Consider the following 20567-nt stretch of genomic DNA (forward strand, 5'->3'; position numbering starts at 1 on the left):
TGATAAACTCCTTTTTTTAAGTGTTTATTACTAGTAATGCTGATAAAATCACTGATTATATTTCTTACCATGGTGGTTGAGGTACTTCTTTGTCACCATAGTAATTTAAAATCTTTGTTTTCTCATTTATTAATTTATGTGCATATTACTAAAGCTCCAGAATGCAATATGTTCAGATAACAAAATATTTTTAACGCCTCTCTTTGACACAGCTGTATTTATTTGATTATACAACTTAAATATCTATCTATCTATCTATCTATCTATCTATCTATCTATCTATCTATCTATCTATCTATCTATCTATCTATCTATCTATCTATCTATCTATCTATCTATGAGCTCTTACATGTATAACAATATCTTTACCTCCAGCCCAACATCACAGGGAAATACTGTCACTTGTTGAGAACAACGCAACAAAGGGAATGGTGAGACGTACAATAAAGTGCACCCTAATACAGAGGTGCTCTGATATCTGGCATGTGTCCGTAGCCGTTCATGCCGTGTTGTCAGACGAGGCACCTGGCTTTCTCTTCTCTCTGCTGTGAATGACCTGATGGAAGCTAAAACCACATCCTAGTTTGACTCTTAAAGAATAGTGAGTGCAGTAGAGTATCAACAACAATGAGAGGATACAATATGTACCTAGTGGGCTATAAGGACGTTTATGGCTCTATTGTGTGAGCAAGACAAGATCTATCCCTTTCAGAAATGAACTGAACAGAACTCCACACTTCCTCTCTCTGAGAAAATGCACAGATTGCTGCTACACCGACCTTGAACAAATGAATGGCTGTCATTTTTATTTATTATGCAAGACAATTTTCTGATTGTGTTTTAGATCAACATGAGTTGAAGGGCAATCCAGGCTGAAACAAAAAAAACAAAAAACAAAACAAAAGCAAAAGAATGAAAGATAAAATGACTGCTCTTTAAATAGAGACCAAAACTGACCCTCTTGTATCTGTCTTCCTTTGTTTCTTCTCAGCAGTAAAGAGAAGAATATATTATTTTTAAGGGGACAGGTCCCATAGACCACTATTGAAAGGTTTGATCAGAAAATGAAATGTACAAAATCAGTTCTCAGTTTCAGAAGGTACTGCACAGAACCAATAATGACAACACTTGCAGATATCAAGTCAATATGGTATCAATCATGAATAATGCCATCTAACAAGTAAATAACCTCATCATGACTAAAAGGCAAACACATCTGAACAAATTCTCACTGTATTTCCAGCTCTTTTTACTCTGTTGCTGCAGCATTCTGTGATTGGTTGAATAAATGTGTCAAGTCATGTCAATGCGGCTTGGACGAGGAGCACTATTGGCTGCTCAGCTGTAACCCAGCCCACTCCAGGCAACCACCCACCATCCCGGCCAAGGCGCACATGAGCAGGAGAGCAGAGGAGTGCATCAGGTGGGCCTGCACTCCTAAAGGGGTGAAAAGGCACTCTGGGCCACCCCAGGTAACAGAGCATCTGTGTGGGGACAGTGGAGAAATTTAATGTTTTCCACTACTCTTGACACGCCTTCATTCACAGACGGACAAACGCAACGGACGGCTAATGCACCTGTGCTACGTTTTGCGGGGTTGCATTAACGAAGTGGTAAATTCAGATTTAATCTGTAAATTCATCCCAGACGTACTGCAGCATAGAAGGTAAAACTAGGTCATATTGAGGATGGTATTTTAAAGAAAAAGTATTTCTCAAAAAGGTGTTCATTATGACACTGTCTGTGTGATGTTAACAGACTCTGAGCCATACCACTCCAAAATAGGGCAAGAGACGTGTTCATGTTAATCTCTAATCCACTTTTTCTCCACTTAAGTCAAAGTCAAGGCCTCTCTCAAGACTCATTCAGTCCGCTCTGACTGTACAGACTCAGTGACAAGCTCCAAGCTTACTTCAGGGTAGCACATCAAAGCTCAACGGTATTAGCAAAGCTGGCTGGCACAGCACACAGACATCACAATGACGCTACAGTACAAAAACGGGTTCATGTCTTCTGCCATACAGCACTGACATAAATATCAGCATAAATATCACACAGACAAAACAAGAACAGACAGACTACCACTCACGCAATGAAGTACTAAGGTGAAGTGGCCATCAACAATCTATCCCTTTGTCACATCATGCCAAAACTGACAGATAAGGAGGACAGTGATGTTTGTGCTCATGCTGCACTGTATGTAGAGCAGACAGCGGTGGGTGTGATTTCCATCTGCAGGCCAGCCCAAGAAGTGAGGCTTGGTTAAAATTCAACTTACCAGAGGGAACATGGTTGGTGCTCTCCATCAGCTACTGAAGTTCTTATCGCCGCCTAAGGAAGAGAGAGAAAAAAAACCACAATGAATCAATCACAGCAGTACATTCAAACACTGGCATATGACAGTGTGGTGATGCATATTTTCTATTCAGGTGCTCTCCATACATGCAGCGCAACATTTTGATCAGAGCAAGAGTGGCTGTTTTGCAGAATGAGGTCAGGATTTGGCTCGGAGCATTATGTAACCTGGTATATGGGCCAGAATAATAGTATTACATATGAGATTGAGGTTCAGACGAGAGTCACAGTGGTGAAAGGCAGGCGGATGCAGAATGCAGCAGTGTCTGTGTTTTGAGGCAAGGGCTCTGTGCTCACAACAGAAAGACATGCCCCAGAGAGTTGTCTAAACCTTTTTTTTTTCCTTTTTTTTTCTACCTTGTTTCGTTTCTCTTCTTCCCCATCAATTTATGCTCTGCCCTCTTCTCACCCAAGCTCTGCTCTTCTGCTACTTGCATTTTGTTTTCTAAAATTCCCTGATGTTGCCATAGCTACAGATTAATACTTTCTCATTTACTCTTACTGTGACAAACAGACAGACCGACAGATCAGACAGACAGACAGACAGACCAAGATAGACAGATAGATAGAGAGAGATCAACAGATAGATAGATAGATAGATAGATAGATAGATAGATAGATAGATAGATAGATAGATAGATAGATAGATAGATAGATAGATAGATAGATAGATAGATAGATAGATAGATAGATAGATAATGTGGCAAGGATCTCATTAGGGTCTTGTCAATCTGTCATTGTCACTTTTGTTTTTTCTTTCTTGCTCTAGAAGGGTGGGATATCCGCATTGGTTGCTATGGCACCAGACAGCTCCTCGTTTCCTCAGACAACGACTAGCTGTGATCGTGCGTCTGCATGTCTGTGTGTTTGTGCGTGTGCTTCTGTGTATGTGTGTGTGTGTGTGTGGACATCCACATGTTTAATTGCACAAGCAATGCATGCATGTGCAAAGGGTCCTTGCGCTTAATGAGCTGCAGCAAAAAGATAAGTGTCTGGTTCGGCAATTAATGATAAAATTCACTTAAGATTCATAATACACAGCATGTGACCAGCTGCAGCTCAGTGTCAGGCTATATTTTAAATAGGCCTTCTATCTGATGACTTCTTAGTTTTATTTACAAGGTCTTTAATGGGACTATAGCTGGTATTCAAGGGTTTGAGAAGTCAGTTGTGGATCTCAGTGTCTCCTTTCGTGTCAGTTTTTCAGTTATTTTTCACATTGGAGTCGAGCCACACGAACCCACATCGCAAAGCATCCATTCTTGCTGACCTGCTCTATTTCTACAGTTCGCACTCCAGCAGATGGCAGTGTCTGCTTGACACTATACAGGTCTCCCCCAACCTACAGCCACTGAATATTTATTTAAAACAATAAAAGACTTTCAGTGTTTCAGTCTTTCAGAATTGTGTTCTGACCAAGCTTTTATTTTACTGAAGACATTAACGACGCTTGCTTGTATGTTCTACCCACAATAAAGCTCAGTACGTCAGGAGTTTCAGAGGTCACCTAAAGGGAAAAACTGATGGAGTAGTGAGGTGAAAATAATGAGAAAAAGGTTTCTCAGTGCCAGAAACACATTTACAATCATATTAACAATGGATTTCAAGTATGTTTTCACTAAAAATCTGCCAAGACTCATAAAACAGTAGCTTAACCTATATATGTATCATTCTTTTATGAACAGGAAAATATGAATGAGGAGGGGTTAAGCACATTAGGCACTGAAACTGAGACTCCTACAACTACAAGAACTTGTTGCCAGCCCTGACAGCTAAGGTTGTAAAGAAGGGTAGCACTTGTGTGTATGTGTGTATTTGTGTGTCTGTGCATATATGTGTATGGATGTATGTATAAATATATATATATATACATATATATATATGTGAAGAGGCTGTGGTGTAGAGTGAAAGAGGTGTGTTTTTTCCACCCTGAGGGGCCTCAGGCTGGGGTAGGGCGAGGCGGAGCTCTGGGGAGGCACAGCATGGGGCGGGCTGTTTTAGCTGAACTCAGTGCACTGTAACAGCACTCGGGGCGGGAGGTCACAGAGTCCAGCATTCCTCTAGAGCGCTGTCTGTTTACACGACTGCCGCTGTGCCTGGGGGAGGTGGCAGCTCTGCATAACTACACCATAAGATAACACTCATTGCTTGCATTTACGTTCATCATCTACCAGGAAGATAAGAGTCCTTATTCATTGTTTTAAATGCTGAGGCTTCATACTTCACTTAACTCCCTTCATTCTGACTGTACATAAATCTTATCAGTCACTATGGTTCACAGCGGACTCAGCCTTCTGTTTGCTCAGTAACAGAGGCCCAGTGATATACTGTATTCTTCCTCCTTCCTATTTTGTGTTTTACGTGCACCGAGATCCTGAGGAAGCATGTGTGATATTACTGTATGAACTCGGTATGACCTAAACATGCTGTAACTGCACCCGCGACGGACATAGAGGAATCTGTATGCTGACCCATTGACAGTATGTGTATTATTGACAATAATAATAAGACAAAAGTAACTTAAGGTCTGACTGACACTTTACATATTTTCATAAATACATAGTCTAAAAATGTCCAGTGTTTAATCTGATACTGTTCAGTGCACATATAGAGAATGCAAAAACACATTCATTCTAGCAACTAAAAACAGCCAAAGTCAACGTCAAAAAACACCCCTAAGCAGGATCAAGTAGCCAGAGCAAAGCTGAGATTACCTGGGGTGGGTCAGACTAAAAAGGGCCAGTTCAACCTCCTCTCAAGTGGCCGGGCTTATCAAGTTATTAATGTGGGAACAGCTTGGACTTGGTTGGGCAGAGTGTCTGCTGGCCTCTCTGCTGGGCTAATCTGTGCTGAACTTTGACTGTAGCTCCTCTGTGTTGCTGCTTTCACGTCCCACAGCCTAGAAGCCAGCTGGTCAGCTCCAGGGGAGCACAACAGAGATGGGGAGTGACACCCAAGCCCCAGAGAGACAGTGCGCTGACTGTACTGCGGACTAAGAAGGGGGGCACGGCTGTCAAAGGCTCCATTGTTTGACAGGCCAGCATGGTTTCACGTGCAGCGCATGATTCTCACTGCGGGTCTGAACTATAGCCCAGTCTGATCTAAACTGTCCGGGAGGATGTAGCCATGGCCTCCCCTGGCAGGTTAAAGTGTAACTGTGTCCGTGTTTTCTCAGGAAAGTGTGTTTATCTAGAGGACCAACATGGAGGCCCTTTTGTTTAACTAAGTAGCAGGGCTCGCCCTAAAAGTAAAGCTCTCTGAAACACACAGGACACACAAGAACCAGGTGGCCCTTGTGTGTTCCATTTACCGCAAGTTTGGAACAATTTGAATGACCGTGTTTGTTTACATGAGTAAGGAAAGTCAGAATGCAGATACACTGACAATTGGGAACAAATAAGTAACATGTACAGAGAAACACAAGCTGAGATTTTTTTCATCCAGCCCAAAGCAAACAGCATACAATGAAAGTGCGAGCAATTCAGAGCGAGCTATCTCCTAAGGAGAGCACAACAGCTGCAGCCACTTAAATGCAAATAGTGCAGCAGTGCTAAAAGGGAAATTTTGTTGTTTTTTAAAACTGCATCTTGTTGTCATAATTATTGCAAATCTATCTATCTATCTATCTATCTATCTATCTATCTATCTATCTATCTATCTATCTATCTATCTATCTATCTATCTATCTATCTATCTATCTATCTATCTATCTATCTGTCTATCTGTTGATCTCTCTCTCTATCTATCTATCTAAAAACTTTGCACTTATAACCGAAAAAATACAATTACAATTTTTTCTTTTTCACTTATACATTACATCTAACTGTCATGTTATGACAAGGACTGCCAGTCATTTAACCTCGATGGTTTTCCATATTTATAAACAGGCAAAGCACTTAACTAAAATGGAAGACAGAAGAAATAGTCCCATAAAACCACACAACAGTGTTAATTGTAAGAACAGTCCTGTGTATTTAGCAGGTGTAATGTTACCATGTTCACCATTTTAATTTAACAATGGCACGCTATAGACTCTAAGCTCCAAGTATACCTGGGACATAGTGTATGGAAAAGTCATTTGTTTGCAGACACTTGGCCACAAAAAAAATTAGACAAAGAGACATTTTGAGTTAGGGCATTCCCAAGGTCAAGAAAGACTGACTCCGCAAACATCTGTGCAGACTTTCATGCCAATCCAAGCTGCAGAGGTTGAGAGCAAGGACCAAATCTGTAGGTGAACAGAACTGTCCCTAAAAACTCTCCTTCTGTTAGCTTGAAGCAGCGTGTTCTTTACTCACCAATAGCACTGCTAACAAAACATGTCAAAGGCCTGTTAGCAATCTCTCAGGACATGTTTGTTTACTTTGTTTTCCCTGCAACTGCCAGGGATGACAGGGTCAACTGCTGTCACTCCAACTCATACAATAACAGAACTTTTCTGATCAGCATTTCTGATATTTCAAGCATATTTCTTCCTTAAATAATAAATACAATAAATACAAAAAATCATTGTGACATGTTTTTTTTTCTTTTTAGTTAAACGTGACTTGAACACAAATATCTTGACTGTATTTAACCGCACTAGAAGGAAACGGTCTTTGTGCAGTTTACAACAAAATCTGAGTCTTTATTCAGGACGAGGTGCAAACAAACAGGGAATATGTGCTATGGGACATATTGCAACTTGTTGGTAAGCCCCCTATACAACCTTGGTGGGCTAGCAGTGGAGGGCATGAGTTTGGTGGTTTGTGGACTTAATTGCCCTAATCAGGTATGGCTGAAGACGACAGAGAGTCACTATAAATCTATTGAAGCTCACTGTGACCCACTGAATACGGCCCTAACACTGGCTCTCAGCTGTATGTAAAATGACACAGTGACTGAAATTAAATTTAACTGTGGGATTTTACTATAGACTGCATTTTATCTGAACTAAGTACGTTCCTATCACTATTTTTTTGCCCCTCCTCCTATCAGTTACCAATATTTTAACATAAGTACTGGCCAACCGGACTCCTGATCTTAACTTGAATAAACATAAATAAATCCCCTATGGGGATGCATAAAGGCTTTTCTTATCTTACGTGTATTCTCCACGATCACATGTGCACTGTGCAACCGCGTTAACTACAAACAGACGTCCTACAGACAGTCAAAACCTGTGTTCTCCTGTGCCTGATCTCAGCTACAGAAATGGGCTGGTCATGCATCAGCATAAACTCTATAACCCTCTCTGTAACATATTTTTTTCCCTTGACGCTGTCTCGAGGAAACTTTGTTCTTCTTTTAAACGCAGGGTTCAGTGTTCGCTGTTGTTTCAGTGCAGCCTGAGTGGACCCCATGTATTCCAATTTGTAAAATATATTGTGTGTGTGTGTTGTGAATCAAGTTGGTAGTAATGCACGACAATCTCCTACTAAAACCAACATCCACAACTTTTTGTCTGACTGATTTTCACATAGCAAACATTTTGGTTCTTCTCAACCAACTGAAACCATAAGAAAACCAATTACAAAAATATCATCCGTAGTCTCCACGCAAATGAATTTCATAGAGACTCATTTGGCCAAATGTTGTAAACATCCAGAAAGGATAAGCTGTCTAAAATAATACCCAAAAGACGAAACCAATCCTTTTCTTATCAGGACACTCCTGAAATGCCCAACCTGAAAACAAAGTCAACTGAAGGGTCACACACTAAAGTCAGATACATTTTTTCACACATGGCCTGAAAAGGGGGTGTTTCTATGCAGTAGTACAGTAGTCAAACAAGGCTTCTAGATCAGTGGCCAATGATGAAATAATCAAACAGGCGTTGTCATTGTTTTCAGGTCTCAGGTTAATGTTGAGACCTACGGTTTCATACTTTACTGCCACAAATAAGTTAGATGTGCAGTCGACACCCAACTCTGAAATTCTGTTATGACAATGGAGGGCCAGTAATGTGCTGAAGACACCGCCCAAGAGTGAGCTCATGCAGCTTTAAAATGCATCCAACTTCTTTTGGGTTATTTGTATGTGTTTATGTATATTGATTTTGTCTATGGCAAAGTTACATCATGTTCTGTTTCAACGTTGTATGAAATGATATTATATGGAATGAGTCACACACTGCATAACTGAAACACCCCGAGGCAGATTTTGACGAAAACAAAATTGACAAAAAATTGTTGACGGTTTAGGTTTCATCTATCAGCAGCAGTGTACGTGTACGCAGATATAACCAGGCATTCACAAAGACTGGCGGAATATTATTTTTGGAATTTTAGTACAATAATATGAGCATACTGTGTCCTATTTTTAAACATTGCTATTAGTAAATTAGTGTATCTATGCTATTTGTGTGTGTAATAAACTGTCATGTAACACAGTTATCTGCATTCAGTATCAATTCCACAATATTACAAAAGATTCTACGATAATTTGGAATAGTGTGTTAACACTGTTATGATACTGAAAAAATAATTATTGCTATGAGTTATAAAGCAACTGGCGACCTACAATTTAACAACATTTATGACACCAACTTGTAAATGGAGATTGGTGAGAAGAAGAGAGAGGAGAACTTATGTGTGTACTTAACAATACGACCTGGAGTTTGTCTTTGCGGTGATAACCAGAAGTCAACCTGTGACATAAATCAAAGGCTGTCATTAGAACACCACAACAGATAACGTAACAAGTTACCAGGTTTCCCTGGCTGATCTGTATTTTGCTTGATTGAATCAGCAAATGTGGAACTATGAAGCAATCATTTCCAAAGCAGGCAACATCACCGCAAGCTTTTCAAGGTTAATATGTACATTCTTGCCTTTTTGCCCACAAACAAACTGTCCACTCAGCAAGGATGTCTAACATGCTAGAAGTGAGATATAATGTCTTTTCTCTGGCCCAAGGGTCTGTATTTCCTCTCATGATGCTGATTCAGCCCTTGTAGCCGAGGTTCACTAAGAGGAAAGGATAGTAAGGAGGATGTTGGGCAGGGAGGGAGGAAGGGAGAAAAAGAAAGAGGAAAAATCTCATTTTATCACCTGGAGTTCTGAAATATGAAGTTCATGACACACTATTTAACTCCTAAAGACAGTATTACTTAAGAAGACACAAGCCACAGACACAAGCGGACAGTACTTTAGTGAAAGGTGATCGCTCTTAGATTTTTACATAAAAGCATCATGACACAGGTAACTGAAAATGATTTTCATGAGAACGTCATACTTCACCGTTTCATAATGTAGGTATACAAGCCAATTACATGAACAATCCAAAACCTTCATAGTTTTTGTACAAATAATCTGGTTTCCCCTTTTTTTCTTTTTGAGAAAGCCAGCCATAACACATTTTAATTATTATCAGTATTTGGTTTCAAGGATTTTAAGCTATCCATCTTTTGATTAATGCTGGTAAACATGCAAATTTCATCTGAGCCCGAGTAAAAAGCCTCATGTTTGAATGGAGTATCTCTGAATATCTGTGTGGAAAATGAAAGAGATCAGGATGAGAAGTGCATGAACTGTGCAGGATGCATGGTGAGACAGTTTGGATCATCCCACAGATACTTGATCAGTTTGGGATCCAGTGAATTTGGAGGCCAGGTCAATAACTTGTGCTGATCTTCACTTCTTCAGAGTTGTTCCTGAACCATTATTGTGTGTGTGTCTGTGTCAGGCTGCATCCTGCTGGGGATGGCTGCTGCCATCAAGGAGTGTCGTTACTGTGAGGTGGGGGTGTGTGGTCTGGTGTAGGTGGGTGGTACATGTCTAAGTAACATCCACATGAATGCCAGGTCCAAAAGTTTCCCAGAAGAACATTCAATTGCCACAAGATGGTACTATTATGTACTACACCTGTCAGTGGTTTTAATGTTGTGGTTGATCTGTGTATATCAGCTCTATCAGTTAGCTAACACTCCACTCATGATACGTCATACTTCCATTAAAAAATTCAAAATAAAAGTCACCAGAAAAAAATGTCTCTACAGTAAGGCCCAAACTTCTGTGTTTTTTCTACCTTCTATGGTCAGCAGCTAACACAGATCCAGCTCCATACTGCTTTTCATTTCTTGCAGGTTGATCACACCAGCTGGAGTCCAGAACAGCAAAAAAATGCTAAGAGGTTCATCCAGAGGTGCCCTCACTGAACCACTCCCGCTCCTCTCAGCTCCACGCTGCAGCTCTGTCACGTGTGTTACCTGAGGAGGATTGAGAAGGAAACATCTGGATATGTTCTGAGGGCTGTAATTTTAGAAGCTTCCCAACACCCTTAATCCCCTCACAGTATGTTGTTTATTTTGGTCTTGTTCTCTTGTCAATAGCCAGATTTCTTAGAAGCAGCCACCAGGTTACTGGGACTGACACACTGAGGCCACTACATATGAGCACCACTATCTTTCCGGTAAAAGATAACAATGAATCAATAGGTATATTATGCAAGGGAATGTTTTTCTTCATTGTGTTCCTGCAACATGGTTGATTTGTTTGCATTCCAGGAAAATCATGTGAGCATGTCAACAACTTTGCAATGTGTCTCTTATTCAGACATTGTCTAAACACTTCTTAAAAACTAAAATATAACTAAAATTTACTGGGCACAGACAATCGAAGGGTACATACAAAACCGATTTCATCACGCGTCAAAGCTAACGTCATCATTTAACTATGCTCGCAGTGGCAGATTTTCAACTTTGTTACACAAATGTGGACAGCAGAATGACAGACGGACAGGAGCGGGAAGTAAACAAACAGATTTCTAGCGCAAAAGTCACTCATCTTTTGTTCTGTCACAACGTTTACATTGAATGAAGTGACGCCAATTATTATTAGACTTTGTTGATTTTATTTTTGGAATCCAGTTAAGGTTCTCTATTTTAACAACAACTTAACTTTTAAGTCCAGATTTAGTTCTACACAGGCCAACATGTAGCAGCTCAGGCCAGTTAACAGCCGCATGCTGAAATCAGACAAAGACTTAGAGAGCTGAGCCAGCTAACAAAAGCAGAAAGGAACATACAGAAAAGGAAGAGAAAGGAAAAAGGAGACAGAGAGAAAATTAGGTGAGAAGGTGTCAAAAGGGAAGGCAGAGCTAGAAGACAAAAAGGGAAGCAGCGCGGTCATATTTTACAGACGACGGCAAGCGTGTTGTCTGGCAGGCGCACCAGGAGTTAGTTTGTTAGAGTGGTGGTTTAACAAGGGGCTGTCATATCTGAAAAAGAATGAACAGATTCAGACCAATCGTCTCTGCCCACTGTCTCGACACAAGGATAGGGCTGCTTTAACTTCTACACTGACTTCCTCCTCCTATAACCAATCCATATGTAACCACACAGCACGATATGCACATACTCATTCATTCCTAAATATAGCCGTGCAGTATATTCCAGAGACAGGACAGTCGGTCTGTGGAGGTGTCACCTGTATGGGGGATGTCCGTTATCCAGCAGGTCTGAATGTAAAAATGACTACATAATGAACGCCCAGTCAACACAAAGGACTTTCTAACATGTTCATGAGTCTGTAAGCTCTCAGTCAGGACTGTAGTAGCATCTATTTCACGTGATGATTATTCGAAAGGTTTTTTGTTCATATTGGACAGGGCACTTCAATAATGGACAGTGATATCATAATAACGTAGTTATTGTTTGTATTGTAAAGTTTTAAATGGTGTGGGTTTAATGGCAGAGGAGGACAACTTGGATAATGGGATCGAGTCCTCTTGCTCAGGCTTAAGAGCACTACAACAAAATGTTTTAAGATACATTGCGTTAGACTGAAGTTCTGTAGGAAATACTTTACATTAAATTATCAGATGCCACAAGAAGGAAAAAGCAGAAAGTGAATGAAATAACATCCCAAAATACACTGCCTGGCCAAAAAAAAAAGTCGCCACCTGGATTTAATTATTGGATAATTGCTGCATGTGCGATTATTCAGCTGGAAACAAGTTATTTAACCCAAACTGATGCAATGAGTTGCTTCTCGTTTCTTAAGCAGCCATGTGGAAAGACACATCATGTGGTTGTAGAAAAGATGTTAGCCTATTTGAGAAGGGTCAATGGTCTAAGGGGTTGAAGCAGAAAACTACTGAAATTGGGTTAAGAACTGTCCAACACATTATTAAAAACTGGAAGGATAGCGGGAAACCATCGCTATTGAGGAAGAAATGTGGTCAGAAAAACATCCTGATGGTGATCCGTGATCACTTAAACGTTTGCTGAAATCAAATCGAAGAAAAACAACAGTAGAACTCAGGGCTACGTTTAGTACTGTATTAGTACTGACTAGTCTCACAGTTAACCACATATTTTACTTAAGTCATTGTATTTTGTCACTTCTCTGCATTTTAGCATCTCAGCACTTTTTTCATCTTAAATTGAAACATTTTCCCCAGTGAGACCGACTTTAACTAAAAATGGGTTGTTTTGTTTAGCTAACCAGTTAGCATCATCACTGGTATGTTCCTGAAGCTAATTCAGGTGAGATATTTTCTATTTGTGCTTTTGTGATTGATTATGCTGCTAAAACATAAGGAAACCACGCATTTTTAAGAGTGGAGACGAAACACCTTTGCACAGGTGGTTAGCAATAACGACATACAACAGAGTACAACATGTTTTCTATGTTTTTGAAGAATCACAATAACTATAACGAGTTAGAATGCTAAATAATCTACGGGCCGAAACAACTTATTTAACCCAAACTGATGCACTGAGTAGTTTCTCATTTCTTAAACAACCTCATGGAAAGACACATCCTGTAGTCATAGAACAGATGTTAGTCTGTTTGAGAAGGGTCAAATCATTGACATGCATCAAGCTGAGAAAACATCTAAGGAGTTTGAAGTGCAAACTACTACAATTGGCCTAAGAACTGTCTCAACACATTATTAAAAACTGGAAGGAGAGTAGGGAACCAGTGGTGAAATCAAATAGGAGGGAAACAACAGTGGACAACTCACTGGACAGGACAACGTTTAATTGTGAAAGTAAGAGCATTTACACACGTACAATATGAAGGGAATTCAAGGAACTGGGACTGAACAGCTGTGGAGCCTTAAGAAAACCACTAATGTGTGAGGCTAACCTGAAAAAAAAGGCTTCATTTTGCTGTGGAGCGTAAAGATTGGACTCTGGAGCAATGGAAGAAGGTCATGTGGTCTGATGAGTCCAGATTTACCCTGTTCCAGATTGATGGGGCATCAAGGTAAAAAGAGAGGCAGATGAAGTGATGCTCCCATCATACCTAGGGTCTACTGTACCAGCCTGTGGGGGCAGTGATATGATCTGGGGTTGCTGCAGTTGCTCAGGTCTAGGTTCAGTAACATTATACCCAAAGAATGAGGTCAGCTGACTACCTGAATATACTGAATGACCAGGTTATTCCATCAATGGATTTTTTATTCCCCGATGGCATATTTCAAGATGATTCATGAAAGAGTGGTTCAGGGAGCATGAGACACTATTTTAACATATGGATTGGCCACCACAGAGTCCAGACCTTAACCCCATTGAGAATCTTTGGGATGACTCTCCCATCATCAATACAAGATCTTGGTGAAAAATGATTGCAACACTGGATGGAAATAAATGTAGAAGCGTCTTATTGAAAATGTGCTGTAATCAAAGCTAAAGGCAGCCCAACAAATTATTAGAGTGTGTGATCTTTTTTATTTGGCAGCGAGCTTTTTTTTGTTTTTTAGCCAGGCAGTGTATGGTGTCCACAATAACTGCATACAATCACAAATCTGACATAACTTCAGAGCATGTAATCACAATAAGAAGCATTTCCTCACAAATTTGCTCCTCTGTGTATAGTCAGTGCACTACTGGAGAACCTACACCTACACAGCTTCTAATTGTCAAGCAGTTCTTGACATAAATATGGATTTCTTTCAAATACAAACACCAAAAAAACAAAACAAAAATTGTACAAATAAATATGAGAGAGTGTGTATTTGACCGTGAACGTGGTCACATGGTTGCCTCGTTGTGAAAGCATCATTATTTTTGTTGAAGAAGAACAGGGATATGATTATTATTAAGAGATATTTCTATGCAATGAGCCAAGCAGATGTTTTCTCTGTCAGTAATGCCTTGGTCTTCAGTTTATTTAGGGATTACTCTAAACCGTGTAGTGAAATGGTGTGTGATCACTGCGCTGATACTACCTTTCAGCCTTAAACGTCATGCCATTTACTGAGAAACAGGTTTTCTGTCACATCCTATTCGCCTGCTGCATGACCTTAACTCTGGTCTGATTTCCCGACTACCCTAAACTGGTACCACCGCATAAGAACAGGAGTACAAGAATCTAGCGGACAACTTCGTCTCATGGTGTGAGTGAACCGCCTTCTGATCAATACAGCTAAAACCAAAGCGATGACAGTGGATTTCTGGAGGTCCAGGCCCCACGTGCAGCCTGTAACCATCAACAGGGAGTGTGATATCTGCCGGAAGCTGCTGGACACACAGGGGCTCTGTGGTAGGGGCAGAGCTGGGGTCCCTGACATCAGTGGCAGAGGCAAGGACCTTGAACAAGCTGCGGTCCATCATGAACAATGTCCACCACCCTCTACACAACACCACAGTCAGACAGAGAAGCTCGTTCAGAGACATCCTGCTGTCTCTGTCCTGCTCTATGGACAGGCTGAGGAGGTCCTTTGTCCCTCAGTGTTATGGTCTGAGGAACCAACTGGACTATTATAGTTTTATTATTATTTTATTATTATTACTGTTACAGTAATAAAAATCCTCAATATCCGGTTGTAAAGGTAACAGGCCTCTGCACTTATCTAAAGAAAGAAAGAAAGAAAGAAAGAAAGAAAGAAAGAAAGAAAGTAATCAGGGATCAGGTTTAGTACCTGTAACGAGTCAGCCTCAGCCACTGACCATGGCAGTGTGACCTTGAAGTCTGACTGTTGTTAGTTTCTGTAGAGGTCAGCAGCTAAGAATGTTAAGCATGCAGAACCCAAAACATGGCTTTCTTTTCCCAATGACGTCCACAACGTTTTTGTTAATATTTGTTCCCGGTATTTGACTGCTATCATAAGCGCCTGTTTTAAAGCATTTCCGATGGCGGCTCTGTTGTCCTGTATGTTATAGGGACACTGGTCAGTATTTCCAAGAGCAGTAATCACTGGACAGACCTGAGAAAAAAATAGGAGAGCTATTTTAATCTGTTTCCCTGCAGGATATCCTGGGACAGCATGTCGATTTTCAAACAGAATAACTTTCAACAGATACTGAGTGTGCTTAAACTCATGGGTTAAACCATGTATGTTTTGAAACTAAGGCCTGCAGTCAGACACAATCCACAGTTTACCTCTTTTTATTATAACAACTATAAATAACTACACCAACATGGCTTCTGGTAGAGCATGTAAAATGTAATGGCTCTCAGGCAGATGTGTATGAAGGTCATGCAGATGCAAATAAACAAATATGATAACCTAATATGTTCCCACTTAAGGCCAATAAATCATCAGAGTTGTCTTTTTCTTCATGAATCTTCTTAGCTCTTAGTAAATGAGACCTGAATTAGGACCAGAGTGGGATCTAAATCATTTAAAACAAAATTGTATTGGGTAGAAATGTGTACTACTGATTTGCTTTGATTACAGAAAATGTACAATTACATCTTTTCAATCCAAGAAGAATTGCAAAGTTTAGGGTAGCTACACAGCATGTATTGTATTTGTTTTGAAAGGTGACGGCTTGTTGAATTGTGACGAATAATGCTGCTGTCAGAAGTCAGTCTTCTATGTCTCTCTCCATTATACTAAGGTCAGTTCTGTCCTGAGTGATTGAGTGACTGAAAATTTACTGTACACAACAAAATACAAGAAGGGCCCATGATGCCCATTGCACTTCCAATTAGTGCAACCCTTTTTGTCCATTACTGCTAGTTTGATCAATTTGGCCCTGGTCTGTCATCATCCATTTATGTTGCCAACAACATTTAATGCTACTTGTCCTTAAACAATCAAACACACACAATGTCAGCAATAAGTAGACTAACTACTAAACACCAAACCACTTTTCTGAAAGGCCAAATGCATCTAAGTATGCATCATGACCTTAGGGCTCCTGGCCATGTTCACTAATAGCTGAATAGCACACACTTGAACAGAAGCTCAATCCACAAACAATGAAAAACAACATGAAGCAACAACTTAACCGAATGAAAACACACTTAAGTGCTACTTCAAGAAACCTTAAATATCAGATATTGTATATTTGTTTTAGACGTTTGTGAACAGAAAGCGTGTAGGTCTTTAAAAAGCACACTTGTTTGAAAAAAATGTTGGAAAATGTACCATCAAGCTCAGTGAGTAATTTACAAGTTGTTATCATAAGAATACAACAGATCACTTGTTGCCAAGTCAACTATCACTTGAACTGGTCAGGCTGAATTCTATCTGTTATGGACTTAAAACACCACACTGTGTGTTGTTTCCTCTTTGTGTGTGTGTGTATTTACTTCTGAACATGTGAGATGTCTGAACAAATGAACAAGAAACAACAACACACACACTGAGAGAAGCAGAGCAGCTGCTGCTCCGAGGATGAGCCACAGACCATGCAACACATCATAAAATTCAGCAAACACAACACACGCCCCCACACATGTGTGTGCGCACACACACATACATTAAGAGATCAATAACTAGCATAAAGGAAAACTGTATGGGCCACAGAACTACGCAGTGCACTATTGTGACAGAACTTATACAAAAAGATAAAAACTTTGATACTGATTGTTTGCGGCGGAAACTTCAGTAACTTCAGTTCAGTGTGACTTACCCCTTTCCACACAAGTCTGCTTGTTGTCAGTGCTTCATTTCAGCCAGGCAAGTTTGTTCCTCAGACTTCTTTCGTCTCAAGATGGAGGCAGAAACTTCCAAACTCACAACTCCTTTGCTGTGATTTGTTATTGTGAGTCTACCAGGTCCAGTACTGCTTCTCTCCTGCTGACTGCTGCACGAGCTGCAAACCTGACAACATTGACAAACAACCAGTTGGAATGAGAGAGACTAGTGAGTGCTGAAACACACAGGTGCATGCGGACTCCCAGGGAATACAAACAGAGAGAGGCACAGACAGCTCAGAGGAGCACCGTTTGAAACGGCTGCTTTGCCAGTGGTTCCCCTTGTGTGGGACTCCAACCTCACTCCACCTACCGCCTCCTCCCTGCACCTCCCCTCCCCTCTCCAAAACAGCTTCAAGACACAAGAGAGAAGGACTCAGAAGTTGTGCTTTCTTGAAACTTTTCCTTTGAATACCTGTGCAACAAGAACCCGCGTCTTTTTGTTTGCCCTGAGCAACCGTGATGAAGCAAATCAACACAGACGGAGATGCTTTTCTTTTCATTCACACTTTAAAGAAAGAACAGCACTACTATGTTGACACAATGGCCAGAAATGTTGGTAGGAACTGAATTATTATTTGCAACCATTCTATGTGATAAAAGCTCGAAACAAAACCTTGTACTTTTCCAAATCTTTGTTGAAGACAGCCTAGACATTAAAGCATTAAAGATTGAATGTTTGCTTTTTGTTGCACAAAACCTTGTTTACAATTTCCCATTTAGAAAAGAACTACATTTTATTTTCCTTTTTATTATTCCAGAGGGTTAGATATACAAAGTCAAATTATCACAGATATACACAACCAAAAATACGCAAACAGAGGTCACTGAGCATGGCAATGTTTGTATATGAAGTGTTAATAAACAAGGACTGTATTTTAAAGAAACCCTTACACAAACTGACCTTCATGAAATTTTCATAAAAATATTGAACACCGTTACTATGCATTAGTATTGTAATAGCAAAGCAAAGCCAACGAGAATGCCATTATGATGTTGAAATGTCAGTTTTGTAAAAAGGCTTTTTGAAACATCAATCAATGCCTCCCTTGGGCAAACTCTGGTTTTAAACAGCTCCAGCTAGCTCACACTTGCCTAATTTATGCAGAGTCATTGTAAGTGTAACATATTGCAGTCTTAATACACATATTTTTCCTTGCTATGTAAATTTCATCTTGTTGTCATTTTCAGAGAAAAATATAAACAGGATCCATCCACTTTGCAGGAGACAGTCAGCAAAAATTTAAAATCCAGTATTTTGTTGTTGTTGTTGTTGTTATTAATTCATCAGACAGCATAGTTATCACATGATATGAATGCTAGTTGATAAGTGGCTGATATGAAAAAATGTAAAACAGATTAATTTTCCAAAAATGCCATAAAAGCTATTTATTTAACTGTGATTATATTGATATTTTTTCTCAAGATTTGATTTCTCTTATGAAAACCTGGTGGTTTATTGAAGTTAATTTGCCTGAAAATATTACATGTATGCATATCACAACCTTTACTTACTATTTATATAAATCAAAGCTAAACTGAAGTGCTGTACAACATCCAAAACATCTGGCATTTATTTATCCCTACTATGGCAGAATAGATAGTCAAGACTGAATGTGAGACACTACATCAGAGATGGTATCTGTGTCCTTCTCATCTTAATTCCTGCTGTATATTCACCTCACCCTGGTCTTGTACTCTGAAGGTATTTCATTCAACCTTAGTAATATGTAGAGGCTAACTCATGACAGCTGTGTCCAACCTTATTTTTGGTTGGAAGGACTAGCTCTGTTGTTCAAAGGCAAATGTCTAAATCACTAATTGTAAAACCACTTATTTGGATTAATATTAAAAGTGCAACAGTATTCTAATGCTACCATTTATTTTCCAAAGCTGAGGGACACCCTCAAATTCTTCTACCTACTTTACTTCCATGCACAGAGCTAGATATATTGATCCTTAATGGTAAACACAGTTTCTTGTAAAAACTGACACTCTAACAATACAATGCAATACAACTGCATTTTTTGAGTTTTCAAACATACCTAAAGTCCAAGGTGACAGTTGCATCAAGGAAGGGGAAAAAAGACATTTCATTGTTCAGTGTTGATGATGGCCTGTCCATTGTTTTGTTCAGTCTTGGCTGTTTAATTTTAAGTTTGCCAATCAGCAGTTAAAAATAAATCAATATTTAAATCTGTAACATACTACTAACTATATTTCAGTGGTAGCATTGAAGAACAGAGATTAATGAAACAAACCAACCCCTACAGAGAAATGAAAAGTGTAAACCATCATGAGTAGCAGGAACCACCAAGCAGGCACCAATGAGACTTCTTTTTGTCTGTGCTGCGAAAAAAACAATATGTGAAATGAATTTTTTAACAAGACATATTTAGCCTTTCAGCAGTTTTTATGAAACACAACATTGCTGTTTTCTGCTTATTTTAGTTTTACAAATATGCTACTATGTAGTTATGATCAACACCACACTCAATATCCATCAAAATCCTCATTTTAAATTCAAATCTGTTTTAAAGTCCTCTTATTTCTCATTAAATTAGCACACAGGACCCAGAATGTATGTCAATGAAAAACTGCACATGCCCTAATACACAGTTCAGAGTTCCTTTCAGAAAAAAAAATGTCAAGTAGAGTAATATTTCTAATCTATATATTCCACAGGTCATTAAATAATTGCTGGGTCACAGCTTGGATGAGCCTGACGGTGGTTGTGCAGGACTGCAACTGAGACTGGTCAATGGCACCATCTAGTGTTTGCCTCTGTTTGTGCGTTTATGTGAGAGAATTATACAGTCGTTCCTTTTAGATTTATTTCAGTTTGTGCTGTTTTTTGTTTGTTTTTGTCTTTGTTGTTTTAGCCTTGAATTCCTGTGTTTATAATTTTACTATTAATACTATTACTATATTATTATGTTCAAATAAGAAAACAGAACTTGACTGTCCACATGTTTGTAGAGGGCTGCCAGGGGTCAGCGAATCAGTGAATCAGAAGAACACGATGAACATTTACATGAACAAGTGATCAAACAAAGCCATTTACTCATTAGAAAGGTAAATAGTATTTGTTAGCATTTTAAGTGTTATTCCCAGGCCACAATTCTGAACATAAATACATTGAAAATTCAATTAGACATTTCCAGCATTATTTGATTTTTATACTGGACGTTTTGAAGATTTTTCACCAAAAACTAGGAAGCTAGTGGGGTATTGGGTTTAATCATATACATTTCTAGGTGTTTCCCATCAGAAACTCACATGACAAATGTCTGTCGACCAGATACTTACCTGTCGTTGGAGGAAACTTTGACCCTGTCCCCTTTCTCCATTACA

At 39.5% G+C, this 20567-nt stretch overlaps 2 long non-coding RNA genes across 3 annotated transcripts; one reads left to right on the forward strand and one right to left on the reverse strand.

The window, feature by feature from the left end:
* Positions 1 to 780: 780 nt before the first annotated feature.
* LOC125020757 lies at positions 781 to 17757 on the reverse strand. Of its 2 annotated transcripts, XR_007114254.1 has the most exons (4): positions 17150 to 17757; positions 10363 to 10543; positions 2279 to 2331; positions 781 to 1484 (listed from the first exon to the last, which is right to left on the reverse strand). It is a non-coding gene; the product is annotated as an uncharacterized LOC125020757 (long non-coding RNA). The 2 variants fall into 2 exon arrangements; XR_007114255.1 differs by lacking the exons at positions 781 to 1484; positions 2279 to 2331 and adding an exon at positions 8949 to 9302 and having other exon boundaries at positions 17150 to 17756.
* LOC125020758 lies at positions 17643 to 20032 on the forward strand. The gene is made up of 2 exons (XR_007114256.1): positions 17643 to 17772; positions 19899 to 20032. It is a non-coding gene; the product is annotated as an uncharacterized LOC125020758 (long non-coding RNA).
* Positions 20033 to 20567: the final 535 nt, after the last annotated feature.

This window comes from Mugil cephalus, chromosome 15 (genome assembly GCF_022458985.1).
Source record: "Mugil cephalus isolate CIBA_MC_2020 chromosome 15, CIBA_Mcephalus_1.1, whole genome shotgun sequence".
NCBI lineage: Eukaryota > Metazoa > Chordata > Actinopteri > Mugiliformes > Mugilidae > Mugil > Mugil cephalus.